Below are 12724 nucleotides of genomic sequence, written 5' to 3'. Positions count from 1 at the left end.
GTGGGTTTCCGTTGCTGTTTCTCAATAAGTCGAATTTAGCTTTAAACTCGTTTAAGTTTTTAGACTGGACGATCTCTTTCTCCAGGCTATTCCATAAGTCTATACTTCTGTAAGGAAAGCTATATTTCTTGATATCCTTCAAGCAGCTTGACTTTTTCAATTTCATTCCGTGTCCTCTTGTTGCTCTCTTATCCCATACAAACAGATCTTCTTTGTCAATTTTATCTACTCCCACCATGGTCCTGAACACTGTAATCATGTCTCCCCTCTTTCTCCTTTCCTCTAAGGAAGGCAAATCCAGTTTTTCCAGCCTCTCTCTGTATGACAGGTCTGTCAGACTGGGGACTATCTTGGTTGCTGTTCTTTGTATTCTCTCAATCTTGTTTATATCTTTCTTTTTGTGTGGGGACCACACTACCGCTGCATATTCTAACCTGGGGTGGATCATGGCCACTATCAATTTTTTCATCATCTCCTCATCCATATAATGAAATGCTATTCTTATGTTAGTCAAGAGTTTATAAGTCTCTCCAACTATCTTGTTAATGTGCTTTTTTGGTGACAAACTATCTTGGACCAGCACTCCCAAATCTTTCTCTTCTCTCCTTTTTGTGATTAATTCATCACCTAACAAATAATTCAGTGATGGCCTCCTTGTACTTTTACCCATTTCCAATATTTTACATTTCTTTGCATTAAATTTCATTTCCCACGTCCGGCTCCAATTGTGTATCCTATCCAAATCCTCCTTCAGTATTTTACAATCCTCCTCAACCTCTACCTTCCTCAAGATCTTTGCATCATCAGCAAACAGACTTGCATAACTGTTCACTCCATCTACCATATCATTTACGTAAATCAGGAACATTACTGGCGCCAACACCGAGCCTTGAGGGACTCCACTTGTTACTTCCCTCCATCCAGACATCCTGTCCTTTATTACTGTCCTCATTTGTCTGTCTCTCAAAAAGTCTCTCATCCATTCCAGAAGTTTCCCATTTAGTCCTCCTATATATTCTAGTTTCCACATTAGTCTCTTATGAGGTACCTTGTCAAAGGCCTTTTCTAAGTCTAAGTACACACAATCCACCTAACCATCTCTCTCCTGTACCACGTCAATCGCTCTTGAGTAAAAAGCTCAACAAGTTAGAAACACATGACCTTCCACTTCTGAATCCAAACTGACATTCAGCCAAAATATTCATCTCTTCCAGATATTTTATCCATCTGTCTTTCAGGATTCTCTCACACAATTTTGCGACCATGCTGGTTAGAGACACTGGTCTATAATTCAGGGGTTCTTCCCTGTTTCCTCCCTTGTAAATTGGTACCACATTTGCCCTCTTCCATTCTTGTGGCACTTTCCCCTCTTCCAGTGAACATACGATTAAACTGTGAATTATATCCGCCAGATGTTCTCTGCATTCCTTCAGTACCCAATTAAAAATTCCATCAGGTCCTGGGGCTTTCCTTACATCTTGAGTTTCCAGTAATTTATACACTTCCTGTACCTCCACTTTTATATCTTTCATCACCGGAACACTTCTAATCACTCCCTCCCCTTCCACAAGCTCCTTTTCTTTAGTGAAAACTGACTGGAAACGTTTGTTCATTACTTCTACTTACATTGCCGCATCCTTAAAGACCTCTCCTCCTACTTTCAGTTTGGTGATTCCTTCCTTTTGTTTCAGTTTGCCATTAACAAATCTATAAAACAGTTTGGATTCATCCTTGCATTTGTCTATTATACCTTTTTCAAAATTCCTTTCTTCTTCTCTATGTATTCTTGTGTATTCATTTCTTGTTCTTTTATATTCTTCCTTTGTTCTGTTGTTACCTCTCTTTCTCCAATTGTTCCACGCCTTATCTCTCTCTTTTTTTTTGCTATCATACACCTTCTATTAAACCACTCCTTTTTCCTGTTTCCTTTCCCTCTTAGTCTTGGTACAAATTTTTCCACTCCCAAATTATAGAGGTCTAGAAAGATATCCCACTTTCTCTGTATCTCTCTTGTTTCTCTGAATTTTCTCCAATCCGCATTTTCAAAAAAGTTTCTCAATCCTGTAAAATTTGCTTTCCCAAAGTTGTATCTTCCCTGTCTAAGAAGCTTGTCTATTGGCTCGATGTTCCCTATTAACATTTGGAACTCAATGACCACTTGAACACTTTTTCCTAAAGGACAGAGATATTTCAATGATTCTGTTACATCAGGTTCTTTGGTGAACAGTAAATCTAACCTTGCTGGTGTGTCCTCACCTCGAAACCGTGTCTCTTCTTTGACCCATTGCGTCATCACATTATTCATTATTATATTTAATAACATAGTGCCCCACGAATCCTCGCCGCCTCCCGAGTACCATTCCTCCCAGTTCACCTCTTTACAGTTAAAGTCACCCACCAAAATTATATTATTGCTTTTCTCAGTTATTTTTTGCAAATAACTAGCCATATCTGACAACATCTCATGGTATTCGTCATCCTTCCATGCTCTCGTCTTTGGGGGAACATACACTACCGCCATATCTCCCTTAACATTCTCTCCAGTTTCTAATTTCATATACAGTATATCACTTCAGCCCTGCCTTCTCCCATTTCCACAGTATCTACATTTATGTTGTTCTTCACTGCTGTCATCACTCCTCCCTTTTTTTCTTTTCTGTCTTTTCTCCACAGTTTGTATTTACCATCTCCCAAATGAACATCAATATCTTCTCTTAATTTGGTCTCTACAAAGCACATGACATCAGGTTCGTGTTCTCTCAAGAAATCGTTAATTTCGATTCTTGTCGATATGAAACCATCAACATTAGTATATATCACCTTCAAATTATTTTTGACGTTTTTAATACCCTCTTCTCTCCTACTCTCTGTCCGTACCACTTCCTCAACTTCTGATCTTTCACAGCCATCCCCCTTATTTTCCTTCACTTCTATTTCCTTAAATACCATTTCCTTACTTTCATATCCATGACTCTCCAAAAAAAAGTATTACATTCTTCCTCTGTCCTCTTATCATTTTTTTCCTTTACTTCTTCCTTTAATGATTTTAAAACTTCTCTTTCTTCATCATTCAGATCTTTTCTTATTATAATATTTTCCATCCCCGCCTCTTTGCTTAATTTCCAGGTCACTTTACGTATCTCATTTATTACACTTTCTGATGTATGCTGCCTTCATGGACTTGGAGAAAGCTTATGATACAATAGATAGACAAGGTATGTGGAAGGTATTAAGAATATATGGAGTGGAGGGGAAATTGTTGAGTGCTGTGAAGAGTATGTACAAGGGAGCTAGGGTTACGGTGCGAGTGGATGGTGAGCTGAGTGAGTTCTTTGATCTCAATGTGGGACTGAAACAGGGTTGTGTGATGTCTCCATGGCTGTTTAATATATACATGGATTGGGTTGTAAAGGAGGTGCAGGGTAGGGCAGTGGATGTGGGGGTGGCTCTAATGAATGAGGGTGAGATTTGGAAGCTTCCGGTGTTGCTGTTTGCTGATGATATAGTACTGTTGAGTGAAGATGAATGGGAGTTGCAAGGTTTGGTGAATGAATTTGGGACAGTGTGTAAGAAGAGGAATCTGAAAGTTAATGTAAACAAAAGTAAAGTTATGGTGTTTGAAAAGAATGAATTCACAGAGTGTGCAGTGAGGTTGGATGGTGAGGATATGGAGAATGTGAGTGCATTCAAGTACTTGGGTAGTGTGATGAGTAAGGATAGAACTTTGGGGGATGAAGTGCGTGAAAGGGTACAGCAGGGATTGAAGGTTGTTGGTACACTGAAAGCAGTGATGAGAAATAGGGAGGTGAGTATGAAAGTTAAGAAGTCACTGCATGATAGTATTGTGATCCCTACCCTGACGTATGGAAGCGAGGCATGGACCTTGCAAGAGGGGAACAAGTCAAGAGTGAGAGCAGTGGAAATGAGTTACTTGAGAGGAGCATGTGGAGTGACGTGGAGTGACAGGTTGACGAATGAAGAAGTGAAGGAACGCTGTGGGGTGGATGTGGGTGTGGTTGAGAAGATTAGGAGAAATACACTGAGGTGGTTTGGACATGTGAAGAGAATGGAGAATGAAAGACTGACTAAGAGGGTGTATGTAGGTGAGGTGGAGGGAGGGAGAGGGAGAGGCAGACCAAGGATGAGGTGGAGGGATGGAGTTGAGAGGTATATGAGGGAGGGGGGGGTGAGTTGGGGGGAGGGTAGTCAAATGGTGGGTGACAGAGCGACTTGGAGGCGTTTTGTCTGCGGCCACCCTTTGCAGGATTAGGGCGTTGGGCTATAGATAGATAGATAGATAGATGTAAACTTGACTTTCATTGGTCTTGTTTCCCCTTTCTTATAAGGCCCTATCCTCCTTACTTCCTCAATTTCTTTTACCCACTTGTCTCCTTCGGGGTCAATCTTGCCTAATATTCCTCTCACCAGGTTCGTGTCTCTCTCGAGTCTTACGAACCTAACCTTTTCTTCCTCTTCCCTGTTTCCAAATACTACCACACATCTGTTCCTTTCTACAGTTTCTCTCACTATTTTCTCTTTTTTCTTCACTATTTTCACTACATTTTCTTCCATTTTTTTCTTGTTCATTTCCCTTTCTTCCTGGATAATCTCTCTTAAGCTGACCACTTCTTTCTGTTCTTCTTCTACGTTTGCCCACTTTGCCTTATGCCCTTCTAATACACTACTCACCTTCTCCGTTTTATTAGTACTCTCTTCTAGTTTCCTCCTCAGTTGAACATTTTCACGCTTCAAATTTCTAATCTCTTCATTTGCTGTTTCATTGGATTGGATCAGACTCTGTATGGTAGTATCGGTATTTTCAGACACATCCTTTATCGCTAGATTCTCTACTTTCTTTTCAAGTTCACTAATCCTCATAATTAATGTTTTAACCAGGTCCATGACATTGGTATTTGTATCAAATCCTTGAAATTCGAGTCCCTCATTGTTTACATTTTCGGCCATGTTTGATGTTGGTTAAGTACCAAAACAGCTGTTACCGAAAAAAACTACAAACATTCACGTATACTCTAGCCAATAAATCTTTACATTTTTGGTAGTCTATTAACTTTCATTAATTCTAAATTTAAAACAAGACCTTAGGAGACAGGACAGACAAAATTCCTGATACTACTTAAGGTTAGCAGCGATGGCTGGGACGTCTGCTCTCTCTGGCTGTTTCTCCGTGTGTGTATTTACCTATTTGTATTTACCTATTTGTAGTATACAGGAATTGAGCAATGCTCGTGTTGTCCTGTCTCCATATCCACATTTATCAAGTCTACCTTTACACACATGAATGTTTTTCTCATGCACCACCTCTTTGTCTAAGTCGTTCCAAATATTTAAGAATATACCTAATTGTGATATACACGGAATGTACTATGCTCGTGGGTTTCCGTCGCTGTTTCTCAATAAGTCGAATTTAACTTTAAACTCGTTTAAGTTTTTAGACTGGACGATCTCTTTGTCCAGGCTATTCCATAAGTCTGTACTTCTGTAAGGAAAGCTATATTTCTTGATATCCTTCAAGCAGCTTGACTTTTTCAATTTCATTCCGTGTCCTCTTGTTGCTCTCTTATCCCATACAAACAGATCTTCTTTGTCAATTTTATCTACTCCCACCATGGTCCTGAACACCGCAATCATGTCTCCCCTCTTTCTCCTTTCCTCTAACGAAGGCAAATCCAGTTTTTCCAGCCTCTCTCTGTATGACAGGTCTGTCAGGCTGGGGACCATCTTGGTTGCTGTTCTTTGTATTCTCTCAATCTTGTTTATATCTTTCTTTTTGTGTGGGGACCACACTACCGCTGCATATTCTAACCTGGGGCGGATCATGGCCACTATCAATTTTTTCGTCATTTCCTCATCCATATAATGAAATGCTACTCTTATGTTAGTCAAGAGCTTATAAGTCTCTCCAACTATCTTGTTAATGTGCTTTTCTGGTGACAAACTATCTTGAACCAGCACTCCCAAATCTTTCTCTTCTCTCCTTTTTGTGATTAATTCATTACCCAAAAAATAATTCAGTGACGGTCTCCTGCTACTTTTACCCATTTCCAATATTTTACATTTCTTTACATTAAATTTCATTTCGCACGTCCGGCTCCAATTGTGTATCCTATCCAAATCCTCCTGCAGTATTTTACAATCCTCCTCAACCTCTATCTTCCTCAAGATCTTTACATCATCAGCAAACAGACTCGCATAACTGTTCAATCCATCTACCATATCATTTACGTAAATCAGGAACATTACTGGCGCCAACACTGAGCCTTGAGGGACTCCACTTGTTACTTCCCTCCATCCAGACATCTTTTCCTTTATTACTGTCCTCATTTGTCTGTCTCTCAAAAAGTCTCTCATCCATTCCAGAAGTTTCCCCTTTAGTCCTCCTATATATTCTAGTTTCCACATTAGTCTCTTATGAGGTACCTTGTCAAAGGCCTTCTCTAAGTCTAAGTACACACAATCCACCCAACCATCTCTCACCTGTACCACATCAATTGCTCTTGAGTAAAAGCTCAACAAGTTTGAAACACATGACCTTCCACTTCTGAATCCAAACTGACATTCAGCCAAAATATTCATCTCTTCCAGATATTTTATCCATCTGTCTTTCAGGATTCTCTCACACAATTTTGCGACCATGCTGGTTAGAGACACTGGTCTATAATTCAGGGGTTCTTCCCTGTTTCCTCCCTTGTAAATTGGTACCACATTTGCCCTCTTCCATTCTTGTGGCACTCTCCCCTCTTCCAGTGAGCATACAATTAAGCTGTGAATTTTATCCGCCAGTTGTTCTCTGCATTCCTTCAGTACCCAATTAGAAATTCCATCAGGTCCTGGGGCTTTCCTTACATCTTGAGTTTCCAGTAATTTATACACTTCCTGCACCTCCACTTTTATATCTTTCATCACGGGAACATGTCTAATCACTCCCTCCCCTTCGACAAGCTCCTTTTCTTTAGTGAAAACTGACTGGAAACGTTTTTTCATTATTTCTGCTTGCATTGCCGCATCCTTAAAGACCTCTCCATCTACTTTCAGCTTGGTGATTCCTTCCTTTTGTTTCAGTTTGCCATTAACAAATCTATAAAACAGTTTGGGTTCATCCTTGCATTTGTCAATTATACCTTTTTCAAAATTCCTTTCTTCTTCCCTAAGTATTCTTGTGTATTCGTTTCTTGTTCTTTTATATTCTTCCTTTGTTCTGTTGTTACCTCTCTTTCTCCAATTGTTCCACGCCTTATCTGTCTCTTTTTTGGCTATCATACACCTTCTATTAAACCACTCCTTTTTCCTGTTTTCTTTCCCTCTTACTCTTGGTACAAATTTTTCCACTCCCAAATTATAGAGGTCTAGAAAGATATCCCACTTCCTCTGTATCTCTCTTGTTTCTCTGAATTTTCTCCAATCCGCATTTTCAAAAAAGTTTCTCAATCCTGTAAAATTTGCTTTGCCAAAGTTGTATCTTCCCTGTCTATGAAGCTCGTCTCTTGGCTCGACGTTTCCTATTAACATCTGGAACTCAATGACCACGTGATCACTTTTTCCCAAAGGATAGAGATATTCCAATGATTCTATTACATCGGGTTCTTTGGTGAACAGTAAATCTAACCTTGCTGGTGTGTCCTCACCTCGAAACCGTGTCTCTTCTTTGACCCACTGCGTCATCACATTATTCATTATTATATTTAATAACATAGTGCCCCACGAATCCTCGCCGCCTCCCGAGTACCATTCCTCCCAGTTCACCTCTTTACAATTAAAGTCACCCACCAAAATTATATTATTGCTTTTCTCAATTATTTTTTGCAAGTTGCTAGCCATATCTGACATCTCATGGTATTCGTCATCCTTCCATGCTCTCGTCTTTGGGGGAACATACACTACCGCCATATCTCACTTAACATTCTCTCCAGTTTCTAATTTCATATATATCACTTCAGCCCTGCCTTCTCCCATTTCCACAGTATCTACATTTATGTTGTTCTTCACTGCTATCATCACTCCTCCTCCCTTTTTTTCTTTTCTGTCTTTTCTCCACAGTTTGTATTTACCATCTCCCAAATGAACATCAATATCTTCTCTTAATTTGGTCTCTACAAAGCACATGACATCAGGTTCATGTTCTCTCAAGAAATCATTAATTTCGATCCTTGTCGATATAAAACCATCAACATTAGTATATATCACCTTCAAATTATTTTTGACATTATTAATACCCTCTTCCCTCCTACTCTCTGTCCGTACCACTTCCTCAACTTCTGATCTTTCACAACCATCCCCCCTAGTTTCCTTCACTTCTATTTCCTTAAATACCATTTCCTTACTTTCATATCCAATACTCTCCAAAAAAAAGTATTACGTTCTTCCTCTGTCCTCTTATCATTTTTTCCTTTACTTCTTCCTTTAATGATTTTAAAACTTCTCTTTCTTCTTCATTCAGATCTTTTCTTATTATAATATTTTCCATCCCCGCCTCTTTGCTTAATTTCCAGGTCACTTTAAGTATCTCATTTATTACACTTTCTGATGTAAACTTGACTCTCATTGGTCTTGTTTCCCCTTTCTTATAAGGCCCTGTCCTCCTTACTTCCTCAATTTCTTTTACCCACTTGTCTCCTTCGGGGTCAATCTTGCCTAATATTCCTCTCACCATGTTCGTGTCCCTCTCGAGTCTTGCGAACCTAACCTTTTCTTCCTCTTCCCTGTTTCCAAATACTACCACACATCTGTTCCTTTCTACAGTTTCCCTCACTATTTTCTCTTTTTTCTTCAGTATTTTCACTACATTTTCTTCCATTTCTTTCTTGTTCATTTCCCTTTCTTCCTGGATGATCTCTCTTAAGCTGACCACTTCTTTCTGTTCTTCTTCTACGTGTGCCCACTTTGCCTTGTGTTCTTCTAGTACATTACTCACCTTCTCCGTTTTATTAGTACTCTCTTCAAGTTTCCTCCTCAGTTCAACATTTTCCCTCTTCAAATTCTTAATCTCTTCACTGGCTGTTTCGTTGGACTGGATTAGACTCTGTATGGTGGTTTCCGTATTTCCTGACACATCCTTTATCACTAGATTCTCTACTTTTTTTTCGAGTTCACTAATCCTCATAATTAATGTTTTCACCAGGTCCATGACATTAGTATTAGCATCAAATCCTTGAAATTCCATTCCCTCATTGTTTACATTTTCGGCCATCTTTAACGTACTGGTAAAGTACCTAAACAGCTGTTACCGAATAAGCCACAAACATTCATGTATACTATTGCCAACAAATCTTTACATTTTTGGTAGTCTACCAACTTTCATTATTTTAAATTTAAAGAAAGACCCTAGGAGACAGGACAGACAAAATTCCTGAAACTACTCAAGGTTAGGAGCGATGCCTGGGACGACCTCTCTCTCCGGCTGCTCGTGTGTGTGTGTGTGTGTGCATGTGCATGTGTGTGCGCATGTGTGTGTGCGTTCGTGTGTGCACATGTGTGTGTGTTTTCTTACCTGATTGTTCTTACCTAACTATATCATAACAAGAATGAGTCAAACTCGTACTGTCCCATGTATCAAATTACTTTTATCATATATGTCCTTAGATATGAATCATTTTGGCTCACAGTATTTCATTCAGTAGTGTATTCCACTGATCAGTTGCCCTATTTGGGAAATTGAATTTCCTTACGTCTTTATTACCTCTCTTTTTATGCAGATTTTTGCAGTGTCCTCTTGCTGATGCATCCCCAAAGGTTATATACTCATTTATGTCTATTTTCTCCTTCCCTGAGACACATTTATATAGCACAATCATGTCTCCTCTTTTCCTTCTCTTCTGTAGTGTTGGCAGATTCAATTTGTCTAGTCTTTCTTTGTAACTAAGATCCCTGAAGCTTAGTACCCATCTTGTGGCGGCCCTTTGTACTTTTTCAATCTTATCTATGTTTTTCTTGAGATGAGGTTTCCAGACTACTGATGCATACTCCAGGGTTGGTCTTATGGATGATGTTATTATCTTTCTCAGCATGTATATGAATGCTATTCTCATATTTGCAAGCAGTGGATTCATGTTCCTTACTTTCTCACTGACATGGTCAGCCGGAGACAGTCTGTTATTGATAATCACTCCTAGGTCCTTCTCTCTTTCTGATATGTGTAGGGTTTTATTTCCTAATTTATAATCCCAATCTGGTCTTTTTCCATTTTTCTATCCATCATCCAATCCTACATTGCCCCATGAGGAGCGTAGGAGCCCGGGGCTAGGCAGTTGGTCCCGACATATAAGATGAGAGTGACCAGCCTCACTCATCCCTGAGTGGCAATACATGAGCAATCAACCCCAAGCACCCCTTGGATATAAACCTTCACTGGCTCAATCTGATTGGAGTGCAATAATTACCCACTAAACCACCAGGTTCCAAAATTTGGTTATATGATTACCACCCAGCTTAGTAAATGGTTTCCTGGTGTACGGGAAACCATTTGGCTTGTCACTCAGTGTAGAGTCACCCACAGGCAGAAGGAAGAGGAAAGAATGAAGGAAAGAAAGACAGAAGAGGAAGTGTAAAGTCACCCATAGGCAGAAGAACAATGAAAGAATGAAGGAAAGACAGAAGAGGATGGAAGGAAAGAAGGATGGAGGAAAGGAAAGGGCAGACACCCGAGAGCAGCACTACATTGAGTGAGTGGATGGTGAGTGCCTCCACCTACCACTTTTTACCAGACTTAATTACATGACACTTGTCCACATTGAATTCCATTTGCCATATGTCGCTCCATTCATGAAGTTTATTTAATTCTTCTTGTACCTCTCTACAAGAGTCTGTGTTTGTAATTCTCCTTTGTATTTTTGCATCATCAGCAAACATATTTAGATAGCTTTCATTTCCAGTGTTACTATCTCTGTCATTTGTTTACACTAAAAACATAATTGGTGCCAGCACTGAGCCCTGTGGAACTTCGTAAGTCACTTCCCTCCATGATGAGTAATTTCCCCTAAGTACTGTTCTCATATCCCTTTTTCTGAGAAAATTCTGCATCTATTGGTGCAGGTTACCTTCGATACCTCCTTGATGGTACAGTTTCCATAAAAATCTTTAGTGCGGTACTTTCAGATGCATTCTTGAAATCTAGATAGATACTGTCCACTCATCCTTCTCTTTTCTGTAATGTTTCTGTTACTCTGTCATAGTAGCTTAATAGATTAGTAACACATGATTTTTCCCTTTCTAACACCAGACTGCCTTTCTTTTATGATATTATGCTCATCTAAATGGTTTACCCAAATTTATCAGCTTTTCCAGTATCTTACTTGCAACACTGGTTAGTGATACTGGTCAGTAGTTGAATGGATTCTGTCTTTTCCCTTTCTTGAATAGGGAAACAATGTTTGCTTTCTTCCAAATATCAGGTACTTTGCTTTGACCTAAGGATTCCTTGAATATTAAATATATTGGGTTACTTAACTCTTTTGCACATTCATGTAGCATCCAACATGAAATTTTGTCAGGACCATTTGTTTTTCCTTTGTCTGATTTAATTAACTCCCCCAGTACTTCTTTTTCTGATATTTGTGTATCTGGTAATGTGTGTGGGCATGCATGTTCCATATCATCTCTCTCAAAATTATTTTCTTCTGTAAAAATTGATTGGAAGTATTTTATTTAGTCCTTTGCAAATATCTTTCTCGTGTGTATAGATGATCCCCTCGTCTGTAATGGACTGTATTCTATCTTTAACTTTCATTTTGCTTTGGATGTAGATGTATAAAAGCTTAGGTTGATCACTGCTTTTATTTATAATGCCCTTTTCAAACTGTCTCTGAGCCTCCTTTTTTATCTTTGTGTAATCATTTCTTGCCTGTTTATAGTTGTTGTATGCCCTCTCACTATTGTGTCTTCTGTATCTGTTCCACAGCAAGTCTCTTTTTTCTTTTGATTTTTTACATTCTGTATTACACCATGACTTTATTTTCATTTCTGCTTCTTTGTGCTGTGGGATATAATTTTGGACTCCTATTTCATAAAGTTCTCAAAGTTTTCTATATATAACATTGAGAGGTGAGAGTTGAGAGGTAGGATGGGACTGGAGTGTATTGGTGTTGTGATGAGGAGAGGTAGATTGAGGTGGTTTGGACATGTGGAGAGGATGGGGGATGATAATTGGGTGAGGAAGGTGAGAAGTGTTAATATTGGGGGTGGGGTTGTGAGGGGTAGACCGAGAAAGACATGGGACGAGGTCATTAAGTGTGACCTTAGGGTTAAGGGACTGAACATGGAGGCTGCAATGGATCGTTCTGCGTGGAGTGCCGCCATTAGGTGACCAAGGCCGACACTTGCAAGCATGTTGGAGCCTTTAAAAACGAAAACATTTAAATCTTGTCCTCTAAGCTCCTTTTCCCAATCTACTTCTAAGAAGTACTTCTGTGGGTCATGGTAGTTGCCTTTTTTGTAGTTTAGGCTCTTTTTGTAACTCTCATTACAGTTAACTATGTCATATGCAATCCAAAAGTTGCAGTTTAATATTGCATGGTTGCCTTTGCTGAATGGAAGTTGATACATTATATTGTCAGTATCATTTTCTTGCCTAGTAAATATAAGATCTAGTACTGATGGATCATCAAGTCCTCTTTTTCTCATGTTTTGCTTTACATGTTGTATTAGGAAAAACTCCTGCACAAGATCCAGGAGCTTTTGAACCCAACAGCTTTCATGGCTTCATACATCTTGA

General features: G+C 39.2%; 1 protein-coding gene across 1 annotated transcript in view; it reads left to right on the top strand.

The window, feature by feature from the left end:
* The window catches only part of rod (kinetochore component rough deal), a 471351-nt gene that overhangs the window by 313740 nt on the left and 144887 nt on the right, over positions 1-12724 (top strand). The gene's annotated exons all lie outside the window — the stretch shown is intronic.

Source organism: Coenobita brevimanus, chromosome 66 (genome assembly GCF_032717465.1).
Source record: "Coenobita brevimanus isolate Jiangsu-jjx chromosome 66, ASM3271746v2, whole genome shotgun sequence".
Classification (NCBI taxonomy): domain Eukaryota; kingdom Metazoa; phylum Arthropoda; class Malacostraca; order Decapoda; family Coenobitidae; genus Coenobita; species Coenobita brevimanus.
This window is presented reverse-complemented; position numbering and strand designations above follow the sequence as displayed.